The 22,472-nt window shown below is 39.5% G+C and overlaps 1 protein-coding gene across 2 annotated transcripts in view; it reads right to left on the bottom strand.

Annotated features, from left to right (window-relative positions):
- Window positions 1-432: 432 nt before the first annotated feature.
- The window catches only part of LOC126457353 (maestro heat-like repeat-containing protein family member 1), a 247,734-nt gene continuing 225,694 nt past the window's right edge, over window positions 433-22,472 (bottom strand). The window contains exon 30 of one of the 2 annotated variants that reach the window (XM_050093582.1): window positions 433-1,280. The gene's annotated coding sequence lies outside the window, so the exon portion shown is untranslated. Of the gene's footprint in view, window positions 1,281-4,447; window positions 4,594-22,472 lie in introns of those variants that run through there. The other variant, XM_050093583.1, reaches the window with a different exon arrangement.

Genomic DNA, 22,472 nt, shown 5'->3' with positions numbered 1-22,472 from the left:
TTTCAAAGTTAATGATGATTGCCGTTGGTGGCGAATCACCCTAGTATGGGCGGCAAATCCATATGCTTTATATAAATGTTTAGCCACTGCACATACTTTTTTTCATCACTTTGCATAAGAGAATACAATTCACATTCTTACCACACATATATCATCCAAACTGAGTAAACACTCAAAACAACATTAATTGAATGACAATATTTAATCAATAAATGAAAAGTGATGTGAGCAAGATCTCTTGGAAATCTACCATAGACATTAACTAACCATCGAGCCGGGCTGTGCTAGTACATAACATTACATGACCTCTACTCGAATGTACTAAAAAGCATTCTAAAATCTACATCAGATCATATAATTGTATCTAACTACCTACCTGCCTACAAACATACATATATATTAAGAAAATATGAAATAATAACAAAGAGCATGTTCACTGATTTTTTTGTAACATTTTATTACAGAATGTCTTTTTTACATAATAGCCAGCTTATATACCAACTGAAGCCAAACTGCAGTAAAGCAATTATGGAATTAATATTTAACTTTGTCTTTCCCATCAGTACTTGTTTGTGTTAATGAGGCATACAACATTTTACTGCTGACATCAAATACCTTTCTTCAAGAGGAGGGGGAATTAAAGGTTGCTGTGGTGGTGGTGGAGGAGGGACAAGATATATTATAACATATAAAACAATTAATACTGTACAATTGTTTAGACATTAAAATATTAAGAAATAAACCTTTCAAAAAGCATAACAATTTGTAGACACTAAGTTAATAAGTCTATTTTATAGACAATTAAAACACAGATTTACACTTAAGACAATGCTACACTCCCAGTACCATCACCACTTTGACATGACTGACAAAAACACACACACACACACACACACACACACACACACACACACACAGAGTATGTGCAAATATCTGTAGGAATGTTTTTCCATATTTTACCTCTAGAGTTGCTTTATCAATTATGTACAATAATTTTGTGTGTTGATAAATGACTAGATTATTACACACCTGCCAATAATTTACATAACTGCTTTCTCTCAAATTTGCAGCACAGAGTGGTATACTATTTAAGTTAAATTATTTTCATACAGAAAAATAACAACATATATTCAGTCTGTCATGTAGTTTGTACTCAGTTTCAGGATGACAAAGTGCTGTACATTCCAGTACAACCACTTGAGCAATACCGTCAGACACTGTATACCGTCTTGTCTTGATAGGAGACATGTTGTCCACTGGCTCTCCATCCTCAAGGACCCCTGTAACAACAGCACTGAGATGTTCCAAATATTTTCTATCATAGAGCAGAAAGTGATCAAGTTAATTTAATAGAAGGATAGATCAACTACTAAATTACTTCTATATCTGACAAGCCAATAATATGGAAAAGTGCATATTCTGGAGAAGTGTAATGGTAATTGTTGGTGGATAAGAAGAGTCAGACTACTAACCACCATGTAAAATGGAAAATGTGATTATGACACACAAAAACACCAAATGGACGGTAGGTTTACCAATTTCCTAATTGCCAGTAAGGTGAATCCAAGATAAGTGGTAAGTGAAACCTGAACTTGCCTGTCAAACTGTTGAAGCAGCTTGGGTTTTTATAAACAATAGGGAAAAACTGCTTCTTACATGTAGCATAGTTTAACAATATTATATAGCACAAATGCTAGAAACATATATCATCATGGAGACATTACTAGCTTTTGTGGCAATACATATTCTCTCTCTCTCTCTCTCTCTCTCTCTCTCTCTCTCTCTCTCTCTCTCTCTCTCTCTCGGAACCAGGTTTTAAATTGTAAGACATTTCCAGGGGTGCATGTGGACTCTGACCATAATCTATTGGTTAGGAACTGTAGATTAAAACTGAAGAAACTGCAGAAAGGTGGAAATTAAGGAGATGGGATCTGGATAAACTGAAAGAACCAGAGATTGTAGAGAGTTTCAGAGAAAGCATTAGTAAATGATTGACAAGAACGGGGGAATGAAATGCAGTAGAAGAAGAATGGGTAGCTTTGAGAGATTAATTAGTAAAGACAGCAAAGAATCAAGTAGGTAAAAGGTTGAGGACTAGTAGGAATCCTTGGGTAAAAGAAGAGATACTGAACTTAATTGATGAAAGGAGAAAATACAAAAATGCAGTAAATGAAGTAGGCAAAAAGGAATACAAATGTCTCCAAAATGAGATCGACAGGAAGTGCAAAATGGCTAAGCAGGGATGGCGAGAGGACAAATGTAAGGATGTAGAGTCTTATCTCATGAGGGGTAAGATAGATACTGCCTACAGGAAAATTAAAGAGACCTTTGGAGAAAAGAGAACCACTTGTATGAATACCAAGAGCTCAGATGGAAACCCAGTTCTAAGCAAAGAAGGGAAAGCAGAAATGTGGAAGAAGTATATAGAGGGTCTATACAAGAGCAGTGTACTCGAGGGTGATATTATGGAAATTGAAGAGGATGTAGATGAAGATGAAATGGGAGATATGATACTGCATGAAGAATTTGACATAGCAGTGAAAGACATAAGTCGAAACAAGGTCCCGGGAGTAGACATCATTCCATTAGAACTACTGATAGCTTTGGGAGAGCCAGCCCTGACAAAACTCTACCATCTGGTGAGCAAGATGTATGAGACAGGCAAAATACCCTCAGACTTCAAGAAGAATATAATAATTCCAATCCCAAGAAAAGCAGGTGTTGGCAGGTGTGAAAATTACCAAACCATCAGTTTAATAAGTCATGGCTGCAAAATACTAACACTAATTGTTAACAGACAAATGGAAAAACTGGTAGAAGATGACCTCGGGGAAGATCAATTTGGATTCCATAGAAATGTTGGAACATGTGTGGCAATACTGACCCTATGACTTATCTTAGAAGATAGATTAAGGAAAGGCAAACCTACGTTTCTTGCATTTGTAGACTTGGAGAAGGATTTTCACAATGTTGACTGGAATACTCTCTTTCAAATTCTGAAGGTGGCAGGGAGCGAAAGGTTATTTACAATTTGTGCAGAAACCAGATAGCAGTTATAAGAGTCAAGGGGCATGAAAGGGAAGCAGTGGTTAGGAAGGGGGTGACAGAGAGTTGTAGCCTATCCCCGATGTTATTCAATCTGCATATTGAGCAAGCAGTAAAGGAAACAAAAGAAAATTGAAGTAGGAATTAAAGTCCATGGAGAAGAAATAAAAACTTTGAGGTTTGCCGATGACATTGTAATTCTGACACAGACAGCAAAAGACTTGAAAGAGCAGTTGAACTGAATGTACAGCGTCTTGAAAGGAGGACATGAGATGAACATCAACGAAAGCAAAATGAGGATATTGGAATGTAGTCGAATTAAATCAGATTATGCTAAGACAATTAGATTAGGAAATGAGAGACTTAAAGTAGTAGATGAGTTTTGCTATTTGGGGAGCAAAATATCTGATGATGGTCGAAGTAGAGAGGATGTAAAATGTAGACTGGCAATGGCAAGGAAAGTATTTCTGAAGAAGAGAAATTTATTAACATCGAATATAGATTTGAGTGTCAGGAAGTCATTTCTGAAAGTATTTGTATGGAGTGTAGCCATGTATGGAAGTGAAACATGGACGATAACTAGTTTAGACAAGAAAAGAATAGAAGCTTTAGAAATGTGGTGCTATAGAAGAATGCTGAAGATTAGATGGGTAGACCATGTAACTAATGAGGAGGTTCTGAATAGAATTGGGAAGAAGAAAACTGCAAACACATGCAAAAAATACATAGCAAAGGGCAATGCGCTTTTGCTTACAGATAGCCATTGGAGAAAAGATAGCTTATACTCTACACAATGTAATCATTTATATCCAAGTTTCTGGGTGAAAACAAAATGCCCAATGCCACACAAGCTTAGACACTGCGTGGCAGTGATTGTTTTGCTGTACTGATGTGGCGTGTAACAAAGCTGATAACTGGATTGGAAGTTTGATTAATTTTTCAGAGCAAAACTGAAAATTGTTTTGTTGCCATCATTCCATATCAGCATGCTGTGATTTACAATTTACATTAAAGACACATAAGAAAAATAAAAACAAAATTAAAATGTAATGAGCAAGTTTGATTATAGATGTAGGTAAATTAGATTAAATAAGTCTGTGTAACCTGCCATTCCTTTTGCTTCATTCTATTGTGTTTTAATGAAGGACAGCAATGGTCAGAAAATTAAAGTTTTAAAGAGACTTGTTCTTTGTAATGTAAAGGCAGCATGCAGACTGTTTAAAGGAAGTTCTCCTAATATGCCTGTCATTTGTTTCCAAATTTGCACAGTTGAGGCTTAAAAATTGTATTCTAGCAGCCCTACTGGTAGACATACTATGTATGTATGTGCTGTTAACAAAAACTTTAAACTTATGAACGAAAATGCATGGTTGAATTCAGTGGCAGTACATATAAACATTGCCTTGCAAAGGTTCTCTGCAATCCACCATCAACAGATTGTCACTTGGGAGACTGTAATTCAAACTCCGGAAATCAGGAAATGAAGACCACACTTTGGAAGGCATTTGAAGATGCTTGTAGGCAAAGTCACCTTCTGACAGTGGATTCCTGTGGACAGGTGTAAATTAGAAACATTACAAATATCAACAACAGAGTTAATCTATTTATTTTGCAGTAAGCTGGCTGTATTGATCCATCATTATTTTATGCAAGATGACAAAGTTCATTTATGAAACACGTTAGAAGAAGCCAACAAGATTCACAGTTTGCTGTGTACTGTGATTTTTCAGAGAACTACTCTTTTTTGATGCAGGATGAGATCCATAGCTATGACTGGACTAGTGACAACTCAGTTCCATTATGGCTGTATCTGTGTAAAGCTCTGACTGCATGTTGCCAGGTTGCACCTGTCACAGTGGTATGGGCCCAACATTTGCTGTGATTGTATTGGATGCCAGTGCGTACACAATAAGTTTCTGACATGTGGCAGTGCCCTGAACTTTGAGGTCTCTGTGGCTTTACCTCTGAACAATATAACTGAAGACTGCACATTGCCCGCTCTTTCCTGACCACCATACACAAAGAGGTTGTTCAACTGTTGCACCACTGGCCAATACTTTCTACAGATCTCTTACCCACTGGAAATATCTTTTCATAGGTTGATGTATGGCTGGCACATCTCCACTCACCAACCACTGTGTTTGCTGTACTCTAGCATGGAGTTGAAACAGAATGGAACCACACCTGTCATCTGAGATCAGTTCAACTCGATGCCGAGCCAGGTTAGAGTCGTTGCTGCTACAGGTGGCTGTTCTATGTACTTCATTTCACCCCTTGTGTATTCCAAAATAATCTACATATTTAATGATGTGTTCTTTCTAGTATACTGTATATGCACAATAAGTAACATTTCATTATTTGTGCTTCTTCTTGGCATTGCAACTTTAATACCCAACAGTCTACATACATTTCCCTATCATTCTGCCGTCATTAAAAGAGGCTTTACTCTTCAAACAATTGATTGGGTTACTTACAGTTTCATAAGTGGAGGTCACAACAAGACATCCTGCATAATAATACTAAATGACTTCACCAAGTACTGCTTGGAACAAATAGTTTAGAAACTATTTGTTCCAAGCAGTAATGTATTAGATCTAAGAGCAACTTGACCTTTCTGAGAATTTCCATATCAAACCAGGTATCAGTAATCCTGAGAGGCAATTGTAGCAACAATTATTACTGAAGTACAAAGGACACCTAAAACAAACAGAAAGCCTTACATGAACAGTAAACTGCATAAAGAGGCAATCTGGTCAAATTTCAAAGAGGATCTCTTCAACATTTACTTCTGGGTTGGAGCATTTAGAATAAGTGTGGCTCAAGGTTAAAAAGAAAACTAAGCAAGCACTGGTTAGACATGTACTTAGTAAAGCAGTTCATGATGGAAAGAAACCTCCATAGTAAGCAGTCACCATGAAGAAACTTCTGAATAAACAGTGATTACTGTGCAACAGGTGTAAAACAAAACATAAGGCTATAGATAGAGTGGTACTGGGTGAAATAGTTTTGGCTGCCAAAAGCAAAATATGCTCAGCCTTCAGTGACTACCGTAGCAGAATCTTATTGAAAGTCATAAAACCCAAAGAAACTTGGGTTTTATGTAAAGGCTGTAAGTGGCACAAAAGTTAAGTGCCCTGGTAGTCAGAGGTTAAGAGATTACACAGTGAAGCCATCAGCCCTCAGTCAAGAGATAGTTCATCTTGAGTTAGTGATGTCAGCCAGAAATGTGATTGAATTATGGAAGTATGCAGGAAGGGTAAAATCATGGCACTAGAATCAAATTTGATACCAGAGCTGAGAAATACTTTAATCCTGTGGTATATCATTTCCACCGCATTGGGCAGGTTTTAATGGTCACTTCTTTGACATTTTCAGTCATGAGATCGCAAATACAGGCAGGGCACAGCACCACCAGGGACTGACTATGCTATTGGACTGCGTGTGTTTGCCGCCTCAGGACTGACTGAAAACGCCCAAGAAACAACCATTAACAGGCATCCACAGCAGTGTACAGGGCATTCCACAGGGGTAATAAGAAATTAAATTATATAGGTCAGGCCAACACACATGTCAGGGCAGATGAGACGTCTACCATGGCTCATCTGTAGCAAAAGAAGCCCCACCCACATCTGACCCCCCACCATCCCACTTAAGAGTGAAGATAGTAACTGAGTAAAAAATTCCTTCTAGCTAGGGAGACACCACCCTGCTGCTGCTGCTGCTCCTGCTCGTGCTTCTGCTTCGAAAGTTATTTGAAATATTATACTTGAGAACAAATAGCACTTTTACGGAGAACCAGTTAAACTGTCCATGAGTCATCTGTCAATATCAGAGGCAAAGAATCCAGAAGCTCACACGGAGAGCCAGAAGGCGGTGGCATTCCACCAGGATTAGAGTGACTGACTGTAAGGCTATGCAACCAAAATGTGGAGGTAGTGTTTAAAGTAAAATAAAACTACAAGTTAATCTTGTATGACCAATGTGGAGGCGACATAGGATGCTAAATTCAATGTGGGAGGAACACAAGGCTGAGCACCATGCAGCAGTAGTCTCTTTGATATTGTAGAAGGTCAAAAACCAACTAGATGATGATCCATCTCCACGTGAGGAGAGGTCTCATTTGCACACACAAATCCACACCTGGGATCATCAAAGCAAATGCAGGGAGAGTAATAACTTCCCTAACAAATCAGTTGGCCAGTTCATTCTTTAGGATACCCATGACACACGGAACCTAGAGATGGACAACTGAAAAGGCAGGTCAGAAAGGAGGTCATGAACAGCAGATATCATAAGGTGACAAGAGTAACACTCATCAGTAGCTTGAGTCATTACAAATTAAAACATGGTCAAGGGAGGTCTGTTTGACAAAATTTAGGTCTCTGTTAATGGCCATCAGCTCTGCTATAAAAACACTACATGTTTCTGGCCACAAATGATGTTCCTGGATGGTGGAAGATATATCAGCACATGTTATTCTAGCCATGATTTTAAGCTATCAGCGTAGATGATGGTAGCATCCTGATATTTCTGAAGAACTGAGAGGAATGGATGACAAAAGGTTATAGGAGCAGCTGAAACTTAGGTCATTGAAATACAAGGTGCACAACTTTGCTTCTGCCATTTACTGATAGGTGGCGACAATGGTAAATAGCGGTCGAAAGATACAGATCACAGACGTCAGGCAGTAAGCTCGGACGTCAGTCAACATAATCTCATTCAAACATTAGTCGCTTTGTGTCTGCATCATAAAGTTGTTCTTGATTGAAAATGTCAGTTTACAAGGCTAATTCTCATCATTTCTGGGAGGTGTTACTGTTTTGTTTAAATATGAAGAAAACAGCAGTTGAGTCTCATCAAATGCTCTCAAGTACATATGGTAAGGATGCTATTAGTGAAAGAACTTCTTGTGAGTGGTTTCAACGCTTCAAGAACGGTGATTTTAACGTCATAGAGCAGCATAGTGGTGGAAGAGAGAATGTTTTCGAAGATGCAGACTTTGAGACATTGCTGAGTGAAGACTTGCGTCAAACTCAAGAAGAATTGACATGATTAGTGGGAGTGATACAGCAAGCCATTTCAAAATGTCTCAAGGCTATGAGCATGATTCAGAAAGAAGGAACTTGGGACCCGTGTGAGCTGAAACCAAGAGATGTCGAACGGCGTTTATGTGTTTGTGAACAGTTGCCTCAGAGGTAAAAACAGAAGGGATTTCTGTATCGCACTGTGACCAGGGACGAAAAATGCAAAAAATCATGGGGATAGCCCGGCCGTGCTTGACAGCCAAACTGAATATTCACGGCTCCAAGATCATGCTCTGCATTTGGTGGGACCAGCTCGGCAGCGTGTACTATGAGGTGTTAAAACCAAGTGAAAATCACAGGTGCTCATTATCGAATGCAATTAATGTGTTTGAGCAAAGCATTAAAAGCCAAATGGCTGCAATACAGCGAGAGGCATGATAAAGTGATTTTCCAGCACGACAATGCTTGACCCCACATTCCAAAAGAAGTCAAAACATACTTGGAAATATTCTAATAGGAAGTCCTACCCCACCCGCCGTACTCTAAAGATGTTGTTCCCTCTGACTATCACCTGTTTAGGTAAATGGCACATGGCCTGGCTGACCAACACTTCCGATCTCTTGCAGAAGTCACAAATTGGATCGATTCGTGGATCACTTCAAAAGATGAATAATTTTTTTGACACAGGATTCATACACTGCCCGAAAGATGGGAGAAAGTAGTGGCCAGCGATGGAAAATACTTTGAATGGTACACGTGTAACCAATTTGTTTCATTAAAGCGTCAAGTGCCGGGGAAAAAACAGCGGAAGCAAAGTTGTACACCTTGCACATTGATCCTAATTCATGGTCTTTGTAATAACCATAGCGGTGTGTGAGAAAACATGGGGAACACACTTCAAGGGGTTGCACAGGAGCCCCCACAGATGACTTCGAGGTGTACAAACCTGTAATCCTCTCCGAGGGTGTGTGACAGGGAGTCGCTGCAAAAAGGGTTTCATAAGTTGGATAATTAGTAAACTGTCGGATGATGATTGCATATGTGAGGAAGACATGATACTGTTGGAACTGAAGAGGGAAGATTCCCACTTCGGCATGGAGATTGTTTATGAAACTAGCCTGTAAGACACCATTGGCCACTCTTATGCTATTATGATGGACTAGTTTCAATAATTTAGAAGTTAAAGGTGCTGTGAAGTTATAAACCTGACAACCATAGTCCAATTCGGAAGAGATCAGGGTATGTTAAATATGCACGAGAACAGTGCGATCTGCACCCCAAGAGATGTGGACAAAGAAGTAAAGAGGGTAAGTTGTGACTGTGCAACTACGTCCAAGTGCTGCATACCCTGGTAGAGTCCTGGAGTTAGGATGGACAATGATATGATGACACAAATGTCATGACTCACTTTTTCACTGGAGAAAATTGGAAGCCATGAGAAAGGGTCCAAGAGGACACCCATCAGAGTGATACTTTGGAGCTGTCGTGCAGTGTAATTCAGCATGACGGGGGTAAAGGATAGGGAGATTTTCTCAACTTGTCTGTTATGCATTTGAAAGGTGGCTGAATAAGAATTAGACATTAATGCTGTTGAAAAGTTTCTTCACAGTGTCTCCCATTTTCAGTTTAGGAGAATTAAAGAAACACATGAAGAGTTAAGGAGAGCAGTTGAAAAACTACATCAATGTCTACTTGTACTCTACATGTGCACTCATGCTCCACAAACCACCATGGAGTGCATGGCGCAGGGTACATCCCATTGTACCAGTTATTAGGGCTTATTTTCTGTTCCAGTCCTGCATGGAGCACGGGAAGAACGACTGTTTAAATGTATCTGTGCATGCTGTAATTAATCTAACCATGTCCTCACGATTCCTAAAGGAGTGACATGTAAGAGGTTCTAGTGTATTTATTTCTAGAATCATCATTGAAAGTTGTTTCTTGAAACTTTGAAAGTAGGTTGTCTCGGGACAGTCTGCATCTGTCTTCATGTGTCTACCAGTTCAGTTTCTTCAGATTCTTTGCAACACTCCGATGGATAAAAAAAAAAAACCTGTGACCATTGACATTGTCCTTTTGTGTACATAGTCAAAATTCCCTGTTAGTCCTATTTGGTATAGGTCCTGTACACTTGATCAATATTCTAAGATGGATTGCGGGAGTGTTTTGTACGCAACCTCCTTTCTAGACTGACCGCATTTCCCTAATATTTTACCAATGAGCCAAATGCTGCCATCTACGATACCTATGACAGAGACTATGTGGTCATCCCATATCATATCCTATCCATACAAATTGTTACACCCAGATATTTATTTAAGTTGACCAATTCCAATAGTGACTAGTTGATACTGTCGTAACAGAATTTCACAATTCCGAACATATAAAGCAATTTGTCAATCTTCGCACTCTTTCAAATCTTATCAAGATATAACTGAAAATTTGTGCACCTTTTTTCATACAATATTCATTATAAATAACTGCATCATTTGCAAAATGTTTGAGGTCATTCTTAAAGTAGTTTGCAGGGTCATTCACATACAACCAAATAGCAAGGATACTGGGAAACTTCACTGAGACACACAAAGTTACTTCTACATCTGCTGATGACTCTCCATCCAAGATAACCTGCTCTTTATACAAAAAAGAAAACTTCTCAATCCAGTCACAAAATTTCATTTGATACCCCATATGATTGTACTTTACATAAGAAGCAGGAGTGTATGCATGCACTACTACTCAAGTACTCTTCATCTTGTCATTTACTTAACCTACAAAGTAGTTTGCCTGGTTATTCCATTTCATATCTCGATACACTGTTACTCCCAAATATTTGTATGATATAACTAATTATAATTGTGATTAATAAATCTTATATCCAAAGTACACCACATTTTTACACTCTGTGAAGTGTAAAACTGTATATATAGAAATAGCTGCAGTTTATACTGAATGGAATTTACTCACAGGTAACAGTATCAACTGTGAAAAACATGAGACTGCACCAAATATCTCCCACCAAGCCACTGATGCACAAGATGAACAGAGATGGTCCTATTGCATTCCCCCAAGGAAAACCAGATCTCTCTTCTGTGTACAGATGACTCCATCTACACTAAAATCCTGTGTCCTTCCTGTTAGAAAGCTTTTTATATTGTAATATACTTGGTTAGGTAACCAATAGGACTTTATTTCTTAAAAAGACATTACTGTATTGAATCAAAAAATTTTGAATCTCTAGAAAAACTAAATCAATTTGGTTTCCTCAATCCATTGCACAGGGGATACCTTGAGATGAAGACAAGATGAGATACGAAGGTCTGTTTTCGAAAACCATGCTGTTACTCATGTATATGGTTATTTTGTTCCACAAAGGTCATTATGTTCTAGTACTTTACAACACATAGTTACAAATGATATAGAATGCTAGTTCTGTGGATCAGTTCTGCTTCTCACTTTTTTTAGAAATCTTCATTAAATTATGGTTAAATGCAGTGCTACTTCAACCACAAATTCTGCATAGAACTTGATAGGGAGAACATTGAATCTTACGGACTTACTTAGTTTCAATAATGTTAGCTACTTTCTGTAATTACTAGTACTGATTAGTATGTTACTCACATTAGCAGCAGTGTGCCATTGGATTATGACAAAAGGTCCTGCAACTTCCTTTGTAAAGGAACATTTGTTTTGCTACTTTCTATTTTGGTTCCTGTCTTTTCCACAAGTTTCTGAACACTGATCTTTGTGTCATTTATAGCTTTAATATATGACCAAAATTCAATGAAATTTTGGACATGTAATGTGATGATACCTTGCTTCAAGTCGTTAACCACTCTCCACTCGGCATTGTGTGTGAAGGTTGGAGAACATATTGAAAAATCAGTTAGAGAATAACCATTCAGCAGTATGGGTGTACATACTGTGAAACTTTTAACAGAATGTCCCTGAGGCAGGTAGTTACTGAGTACCAAACAAAACTACACTGAAGTGCCAAAGAAACTGGTATAGGCATGCCTATTCAAATACAGATATATGTAAACAGGCAGAGTATGGCACTGTGGTCGTCAACGCCTATATAAGACAAGTGTCTGGCACAGCTGTTAGATTGGTTACTGCTGCTACAATGGCAGGTTATCAAGAATTAAGTGAGTGTAAACATGGTGTTATAGTTGGTGTATGAGCGATGGGACACAGCATCTCTGAGGTAGGAATGAAGTGAGGATTTTCCTGTACGACCAGTTCACAAATATACCGTGAATATCAAGAATCTGGTATAACATCGAATTTTTGACATTGCTGCAGCTGTAAAAAGATCCTGCATAAAAAGGATCAACGATCACTAAAGAGAATTGTTCAACATGACAGATGTGAACCCTTCTCCAAATTGCTGCAGATTTCAATGCTGGGCCATCAACAAGTGTCAGAGTGTCAGTGTACGAACCTTTCAATGAAGCATAATTGATATGGGCTTTTGGAGCTGAAGGCCCATTCATTTACCCTTGATGGCTGCATGACACAAAGCTTTACACCTCACCTGGGCCCATCAACAATTACATTGAACTGTTGATGACTTGAAACATGTTGCCTGGTCTGACGAGCCTCGTTTCAAATTGTATCGAGTAGATGGAGAGGTGTGCAGGTATGGAGACTACCTCATGAATCCATGGACACTCCATGTCAGCAGGGCACTGTTCAAGCTGATGAAGGCTCTATAGTGGTGTGGGGCATGTGCAGTTACAGTGATATGGGACCCCTGATATGTCTAGATGCAACTCAGACAGGTGACATGTACGTAAGCATCGTGTCTGATTACCTATATCCAATCATGTCCATTGCACATTCCAATAAACTTGAGCAATTCTAGCAAGACAATGCGACATCCCGCATGTCCAGAATTGCTATAGAGTGGCTCCAGGAACACTCTTCTGAATTTAAACGCTTTTGCTGGCCACCAAACTCCCCAAACATGAACATTATTGAGCGTATCTGGAATGCCTTGCAATGCGCTGTTCAGAAGAGATCTCCACCACCTCATACTCTCATGGATTTATGGACAGCTCTGCAGGACTCATGGTGTCAGTTCCCCCCAGCACTACTTCAGACATTAGTCGAGTCCATGCCATGTTGTGCTGCAGTCCATCTGTGCGCTCACGGGGGCCCTATATCATAGTAGGCAGGTGTGTCAGTTTCTTTGGCTCTTCAGTGTATGTGTGTTAAAATCATTAGACAGGAGGAGTGTATGGGATTAGCTGCACAATCAAGTCTCAGAGAACCTTTTGTCTAATCTGTCTAAAACTACTTGAGCAGAAAGTGGGAGCTCTCAGACTTTCTGTCAAAGTGGAAGAGCTTGCAGTTGGGGGACAGGTTGTTTCTTGAAGTATTTGCTGATTCCCTCAGGGAGACATTGGCATCCAGATGAATAGTTATCATGTTATACAACTACAACCTTGGTCAAAGTTTGGATGGCTGTGCACATGACCATTTAGGTGTGTTCTGTGCTACTATGAATCCAGCCAGTCCTACCACTGGCCTGTTTTAACACCATCACAGGCAAGGCCACAAATGAAAACACCCATGTTAATCAATGTAACTGCAGTTACTGCAAGAAATTTTAAATTTTATGTGGGTATTGTCTGAAACTTACAGTGTCCACGAATGAAAACATGAAACTGTAGCCATGAACCAGTTTTACTCCCCAATGGCAGTGCATGCTGGTCAGCAGAACATAAATAGTTTCAGAGCTATTCACAACCTTGTACTACCACTTGAACTTCCTAATGACACTCACTTCCTGTTACTGAATTAAAAGCTGGTATATTATGTGCAGATGTGGACTGTCCTGCAACAAAGCTTATAGTGTCACAATCTTTCTGATGTCAACACTGATTATCCCATCTAATTCTGCCCTTTCACATCCCATTTCTTATCTACTATTTCATCCTCTACTATCTCATATTTCTCTGTTCTATCTTGTTGCAGACCACATTTTTTATCACTGTATTAATTTGATACATGTTAAAACACTACATTATGAAGGAACTCAAAAGGCATTTCTGATACTTACTTCACTGGTGAATGACCAATAAGTGGTCCAAATTGTTATAAAAGTAAACTTCAATAGAAGAGTGTGAATATGGCAGCTGCTGATGAAACTCTATGACAAGGTGAGCTGTTACATCCTTTTTGCCACTTGTGGCTTGATATTTTTGCCAAGTACTAAAAATTGATATTTAATGCAAAAGTAACCTGCAAGATGTAAATGAGGATTCAGGTAGAAGTTATCAATATGAGCAACCTACTTTTGTGCTGATTTTATAGATTTCCAATTCAGCTTTTCAAATATTTTCGGAAAAAGAAACACCTGTAAGAACAGCAGCTGTGAGACAAGATTTCAAATCTCAGCTTATTAAGGCACATCAGTAATAGTACCAGAACTCTAATTTGATTCACATAGAAAATAGAGAGAGAACTGGAAAGAGAATGAAGTAAGAAGACTAACTGATAATTTACGTTACCATAGAACAGATTTTTAGACCCCAGTGCGGTGGAGGAGGAGTATGCCTCAGCTGAAACATCTTAAGTTTGCAGGTGACACTGTTATGAAACTTTCCAGAATGAATCTGCATTCTGCAATGGGCTGTGCACTAATCTGAAGCTTCCTGGTGGATTAAAACTGTGTATCAGGCTGGGACTCTAACTTCGGTTAGGTTTTAGGTTTGAATCCTGGTCCTGCACGTTGTTTAATCCACGGTCCTGCACATTATTTTAATCCATCAGGAAGTTTTATTAATGACACTTGTTTACTTACTGAGAGTTATGGAAAGAACGCCTTTTTAGTTGATCTGGAGATGCACATTACTATTTGTTTTGAAAATAATTTATTGTCTGCCACAGTTACAATACAATTTGAAACAAAATGTCTGGTTTTGGCTGGCATCAGCCATCCTCAATTCTACAAGATAAATAAGTTTAAAAATTAAAGATGAGCTAGTTAGATTATGTCAAAATTAAAAAAAATTAATTGACGAAAAGTTGTGATTTCAGCCAAATGGAGGGGTTGGCAAGTTAGGAGTGATAAGAATCACTGATCTAATTATCCCAGTGCTGTCTCAGTCCCCATTAACAAGGAAACATCACCAACTTAAGATCATATTTTAAGGAGAAAAAGGCACAAATACAAGGTATCTGCTCCAGAAGTTGGCCCCTCTTGAAAATTTGGACCATTCTGACAGTACACAGTTATGACCCTCTGAAAGTACAGCTTTTAAGGTTTCGTAAGCACTGGTGGTTTATCACTCACCCTGCCCCGCTGCAGCCACCTAATGCCTCAGCACAAAGTACTGTACAGTGGAGACAACCAGAGCGCTCCTAAGTGTGGGATGTTGACTGTGTGTGAAGATTTATTTTATTTATTTATTTAGCGTATGGCTCATAACCTCACAGTAAAAATTACAGAAAAAACAAGATTAAAAAAAAATCACATATGTATAAACAGAACAATAAATAACAGTTTGTATATAGGGACACCACCAATTGTAAATTTACACTCACAGAAGAGCAATCACAAACAAACGTCCAGCTTAGATAATATCTAGTCAATTGCCTCTTGGGTCGCCATTAGGAAATCCTGTGGGTCACCCTCATATGCCCTTAGTGGGCATTCCTGCACGATGTGTTTGACCGTCTGTCTCTCACCGCCACAGTCGCAAGCGGCCGAAGGAAGTTTACCCCCATCTGTGTAAGGAGTCGGCGCATCTCCCACAGTTGGTTCTGATGCGATTAGGAGTTGACCAAACTTTGCGAGGGCAATCAAATCCTTTTGGTTTACTAAAGATGCATGGCATACTGTGGCAGTTTACTGCTGTTCTGCTCTCCCATTCCTCTTTCCATTGGTCATTTATTTTAAAGTTGGTTTGGTGCAGCGCCTGTGCGGTCTTTAGTGGAGGATGCCTTGACCGGAGTCAGTTTCCTTGGATGCCATGAGCATCTTCATGGATTTGTAATTGACGGTTCGTCTTGATTTTTTGAAATTCTCTAACCAGAGCGTGTTCTCGGCGCAGGTTAGGAGGGGCTATGTTATTGAGAACAGGCAGCCACACTGTAGGTGTTGGCCTGATTGTGCCTGATATAATACACATTAAGTTGGCTCTCTACCATGTGTGTGTGTGTGTGTGTGTGTGTGTGTGTGTGTGTGTGTGTGTGTGTGTGTGTTTGCTGTTGAGCCACACTGGGGCACAGTATTCTGCCACTGGATACACCAAGCCAAGTGCGGATGTTCTTAAGGTAGATGCTGTGGAGCCCCAAGTGGTGCCACAGAGCTTCTGCAATATATTTTTGCGTGTTTTAAGTTTCGCTGCAGTTTTCATCAAGTGTTCTTTGAACGTTAGTGTCCTATCTAAGGTGACCCCAAGATACTTTGGGTGTTTGTATATGAAGAGAAGAGAAGGGACAAGGGGGAAGGGTCGAAGTCTTGTACGAGATAGTAAGTAATAGGAATGTGTAATATGTCAACTTCACACACATACACATTCAATATTATATTAACAACAACCTTGTAATAATATTGTGCAGCTACATATACATCTCAAAATGTAAATAAATAAACCTAAGCAACTGGGCAATTATTATAAGATGAAGTTAATGATTTATGATTGACAGCTTAATAATGCAAAACATTCTAAAGATTTACTTATATCCTGCAAATGTACATCACTTTAATAATGCTAGTTATAATACCAAGGAAAATAATATACAACAGTGATGTTAATAAGTAAACAGAACTTTTCTCACTGTTTAATGACACACTAATTCCATTTCATTCATTTACACTTGCTCCACTTTCTCCCATGTGAAAATACAGTTTTTCCATGTTAAGTGACAGTATACTTTCCCTCAAAACTATGTAACTTATCACTCCTTTGAATGGTTATGGTTTTGTACACTGGTGTAGAATTTCACAGCACTTTAGAAAATGAAACTCAGGGGAAAACACGTTTTGGAAAGATCTTTGATGTACAGCAACATGTACATCGCATATTTTCATATTACAAAAGTATAAATTCGAATTCCACCAAACACCACATGTTACTTTCCGAAGCATTGAAATCTAGATTGCGATGTGCTTTTGTAAGCCAGTCATAGCTCATGTCACGTGATCTCGCTAGTCGATGACAGTGGATATTCAGAGCATAGGACATGTGAAGTAAGTCAGCCAACAGCAACATCACTGGTAAGTAGCGTGAACACACAAACAGGAAAAGCACGAGAAGCAACACTTTCACATATAGTGTTGATCTTTTTTGTGCATGTTACACTTTAAGATACATCACACAAATGTGTCAGCAAAATTTTTAACGATGACGTAAATGTCTGATCTTCTGGACTTGAAATTCTTCTATATGGACATAATCAGAGTGTCGACTACATTCTCGCATATAGTTCATCTTGTGCGAAAGGAAATTTACTTTGAAAGTAATGCTTTTCAAACAACTATTTCCAACAGGTTCATTTCAGCAGTTGTCAGAGAGGTCCAGATAACAGGTATCACTGCGCTTGCGCAGCTATGACAATGCAGGAAGCCCTTATGTTCCTAGAGCAAAACATTAAAAGATCTTACATTATGCCATAAAATAAACAAGACATTAGAGGATACTCCAAGAGCATCGGTATTTCATGAACCATATTAAAATGCATAATTCAGCTTAAAGTGCACATTCATATGTCTAGATTCGGATGTAAATTTTCTTGGAGTACCAGTACTGTATTATCTCATGTTTGATTCTTTATTATGGCATAATGCCACATGTGCTAGAAGATGAAAACGTGCACCAAACAGTTGAAACTCGCCAACAGTGTGGAATTAAACACTAAATTTCAAATAAATTGACAGACTCAGCAGAAAATATTAATAAACAACAAATTTCTTTAACAAATTGACAAAAATAACTTCATTGTTCTGCAAGGCGATTAATGTTTGATGGTCAGAAAGGTAAAAATAAAAACATATTTTAGCCTTCTGTAGTTATGTGAATGTATTTTAATTCATTCAATAGTTCCTGGCCACAGAAATCTGTTTTGTTTTCATTTGACGTGAGAGAAATAAACGAAGAGGAAACAGCAAAATCACTAAACGTAAACACATGTCACATAGAGACTATTCACCTCCCCACTACAACACAGACTGTTCTGTACTAGCCCCAGATCTATGATATTTCAGAAATTGGGAAATACTAGATAGTGATCTGATTATGTGTATATTGTCACTGTCTGCTAGATAAAATGAAATAGGCCTGCCTAATATTGCAGCAATTGTAACACACACCAAATAAACGAGACTGTTTTGGCACGAATGGTAATTTTTATAGCACTACAAAATATAATTCACAAAGTACCAATATCAAATGCCTACTGGGCCAACTACAAGCAAAAAGCTTGAAGTTAGGAAATAGTTTCACATTTCATTCATATGCTCCAGCTTCTGAAGCACGAGATCAGAAAGTAGTAGCATGAAATTTTTATATAAATTTGGAATAGTCATATTCTTCTGTAATTTGTGTGATGTCCCTGTTTCTTCTCCTTCCTCATTCTAACAAACAATCTTGTCATTACTAATTCTGTAACTATTCCTGCAAGTGTCAAGACTTATTCTCTGGTTAACTTCACTAACCCTCCCACAATCCACGGTTTAGTTATCTCGTGTATATTCTACAGTTAGGCATTATTACGTGTTTGTACAATGCCTTTTCTGCTCTACTTCCAGAACAGAACTAAAGTGGCTGCTAGCTGGGGACTGTACAACTGGCCCTTACTTGTTTAACAGTCTGCCCAAAAATTTTGTCAAAATTTTATTTTCTTGGATATACCAAGAAGGCAATACATAATCTTTCTTACCTGTTATTCATGTTTGTCATTTATTTCGACTCTGGTAGTTTGAATCTATGGATTTCATAAGTAATTGTAACAACACTGATCATTCACAAATCCAGTCAACCACATAAACAGCGACTGGCATTCACCCGTTCTGATTTATTCTGCTCAGCTCGTATAGCCCTGCCCCCTTTTGTCTGCAGGACGAGTTATTTCTAGATTTGATGGGGATTCCACTGGCAGAGAAATCGCGTACACTATGCACGCATTCAAAAATCAACATGTGATTCATTGAGAAAGCAACTTAGAATGTGCTCAAAAATGTTCAAAAATGAACAGGGATGCATTTCAAAATCGTATGACTAATTCATAGACCAATGTGTGCTGGATGCTAGGTACTTTGCGTAATAAGGTTTTTTTCCTAAAGAATATGAATCGCCGCCTGGGGCAGATACCCAGGTTACCCCCTGACCTCTAGATCCAGGCATATTGTGCACACGTGAATCTGGCACATTGGGTGCGGAGGGTCAATGTGGAGGCTGGCTGGCTGGCCTCACCCGTTCATTCTGTCAGTGGGCAGGTGGCTGCTCCTACAGTAGGGCCCAAGCAGGCACATGGGGGCAAAGGCTTGCTGGTTATTGGGAGCTCCAATGTTAGGCGGGTGATGGGGCCCCTTAGGGAAATAGTGTACAGGGCTGGAAAGAATTCCAACGTGCACTCGGTTTGTCTGCCGGGGGGGGGCCTCATCCAAGATGTGGAGGCAGCCTTGCCTGCAGTTATTGAGCGTAAGGGGTGCAGTCGTCTGCAAGTAGTTGCTCACGTCGTTACCAATGATGCCTGTTGCTTGGGTTCTGAAGTGATCCTCAGTTCGTACAGGTGGCTGGGCAGTAGTGCGAGGTGTCCTGATGAACACCACCAGTCGACGTGCAGGCAGGGAAATCAGGACGCGCTCAGTGTAAAGACACTTCAGCTATCAAGATATCAGCAGTAAATTTTCAGAGCGTTCAGAATAAAGTTCCTGAATTTACTGCCCTCCAGGAAGCGTGTGGCACGCAAATTATTCTCAGGACTGAGACCTGGCTGAACTCTGAAATAGCAAGTTCTGAAATATTTAGTGAGGATTGGAACGTGTATCGGAAAGACAGATTTGACACCGTAGGAGGTGGTGTCTTCATTGCAGTTGACAAAAATATTGTGTCTACTGAGGTGGAAGTAGAGTGTGATTGTGAAGTTATCTGGACACGTTTAACAGAGCTAGGAGAATAAAGTTAATTGTGGGGTGTTATTACCGGCCACCAGGTTCTACCGTGACAGTTCTAGAATCATTCCGAGGGAGTCTACACTCTGTATCGCAGAAGTACCCAGATCATGCTATATTAGTCGGAGGCAACTTCAACCTACCTAGTATAGACAGGGATGTCTATGGATTCATTAGAGGTGGTACAGACAAGCCGTTGTGTGAATTACTTTTGAACACATTATCCAAAAACTGTCTTGAGCGGCTAAATCGACAGCCAATGCGTAATGGAAATATTTTAGATCTGGTAGCCACGAATAGACCAGACCTCATTGACGGTGTCAGTGTTGAGACAGGGATTAGTGATGATGATGTTGTCATTACGATTATGGTTACGAAAGTTAAAAAGTCAGTCAAGAAGGCTAGGAGAGTATTCTTACTAGAAAGAGCAGATAAGCAGTTGTTAGCATCCCACTTAGTAAATGAATCGACTTCATTTATTTCTGGTACGATGCACGTGGAATAGTTATGGGCAAATTTTAAACACATTGTAAATCACGCATTGGAGAAGTATGTGCCGAAAAAATGGGTAACGGACAGAAAAGACCCACCATGATTTAACAGCGCAATTCGGAGAATGCTCAGGAAGCAAAGACAGTTCACTCGCGGTATAAGAAAGATCGGGAGAATGAGGACAGGCAAAAGTTAGTAGATTCATGCTGCTGCAAAAAGAGCGATGCGCGAAGCAGACGACCACTACCACCATCATACCTTAGCAAAAGATCTTGTTGAAAACCCAAGGAAATTCTGGTCTTACATAAAATCAGTAAGCAGGTCGAAGGCTTCCATCCAGTCACTCACTGATCAGTGTGCTGGCAACGGAAGACAGCAAAATGATAGCTGAAATTTTAAATTTAGCACTTGAGAAATCTTTCACGCAGGAGGATCATACAAACATACCACCGTTTGAGTCTCGTACAGATTCCCATATGGAGGACATAGTGATAGACATCCCTGGGGTTGTGAAGCAGCTGAATGGGTTGAAAATAAATAAATCGCTAGGTCCTGATGGGATTCCAATTTGGTTTTACAGAGAGTACTCTACTGCATTGGCTCCTTACTCAGCTTGCATTTATCGCGAATCTCTTGCCCAACGTAAAGTCACGAGCGACTGGAAAAAAAGCGCAGGTGTCGCCTGTATATAAGAAGGGAAGGAGGACGGATCCTCAAAATTACAGACCAATATCCTTAACATCGGTTTGTTGCAGGATTCTCGAACATATTCTCAGTTCGAATATAATGAATTTCCTTGAGACAGAGAAGTTGCTGTCCATGCAGCAGCACGGCTTTAGAAAGCATCGCTCCTGCGAAATGCAACTCACCCTTTTTTCACATGATATCTTGTGAACCATGGATGAAGGTTATCAGATGGATGCCATATTCCTTGACTTCCGGAAAGCGTTTGACTCGGTGCCCCACTGTAGACTCCTAACTAATGTACGAGCATATGGGATTGGTTCCCAAATATGTGAGTGGCTCGAAGACTTCTTAAGTAATAGAACCCAGAACGTTGTCCTCAATGGTGAGTCTTCATCGGAGGTGAGGGTATCATCTGGAGTGCCCCAGGGAAGTGTGGTAGGTCCGCTGTTGTTTTCTCTCTACATAAACGATCTTTCGGATAGTGTGGATAGCAATGTGCGGCTGTTTGCTGATGATGTTGTGGTGTACGAGAAGGTGTCGTCGTTGAGTGACTGTAGGAGGATGCAAGATGACTTGGACAGGATTTGTGATTGTGTAAAGAATGACAGCTAACTCTAAATATAGATAAATGTAAATTAATGCAGATGAATAGGAAAAACAATCCTATAATGTTTGAATACTCCATTAGTAGTGTAGCGCTTGACACAGTCACATCGATTAAATATTTGGGCGTAACATTGCAGAGCGATATGATGTGGGAAAAGCATGTAATGGCAGTTGTGCGGAAGGCGGATGGTCATTGGTAGAATTTTGGTAAAATGTGGTTGATCTGTAAAGGAGACCGCTTATAAAACACTTAACACAACCTATTCTTGAGTACTGCTCGAGCGTTTGGGAACCCTATCAGGTCGAATTGAGGGAGGACATAGAAGCAATTCAGAGGCGGGCTGCTAGTTTTGTTACTGGTAGGTTTGATCATCATGCGAGTGTTACGGAAATGCTTCAGGAACTCGGGTGGGAGTCGTTCTTTTCGTGAATCGCTGCTGAGGAAATTTAGAGAACCAGCATTTGAGGCTGACTGCAGTAAAATTTTACTG

This window comes from Schistocerca serialis, chromosome 2, assembly GCF_023864345.2.
Source record: "Schistocerca serialis cubense isolate TAMUIC-IGC-003099 chromosome 2, iqSchSeri2.2, whole genome shotgun sequence".
Lineage (NCBI taxonomy): Eukaryota > Metazoa > Arthropoda > Insecta > Orthoptera > Acrididae > Schistocerca > Schistocerca serialis.
This window is presented reverse-complemented; position numbering and strand designations above follow the sequence as displayed.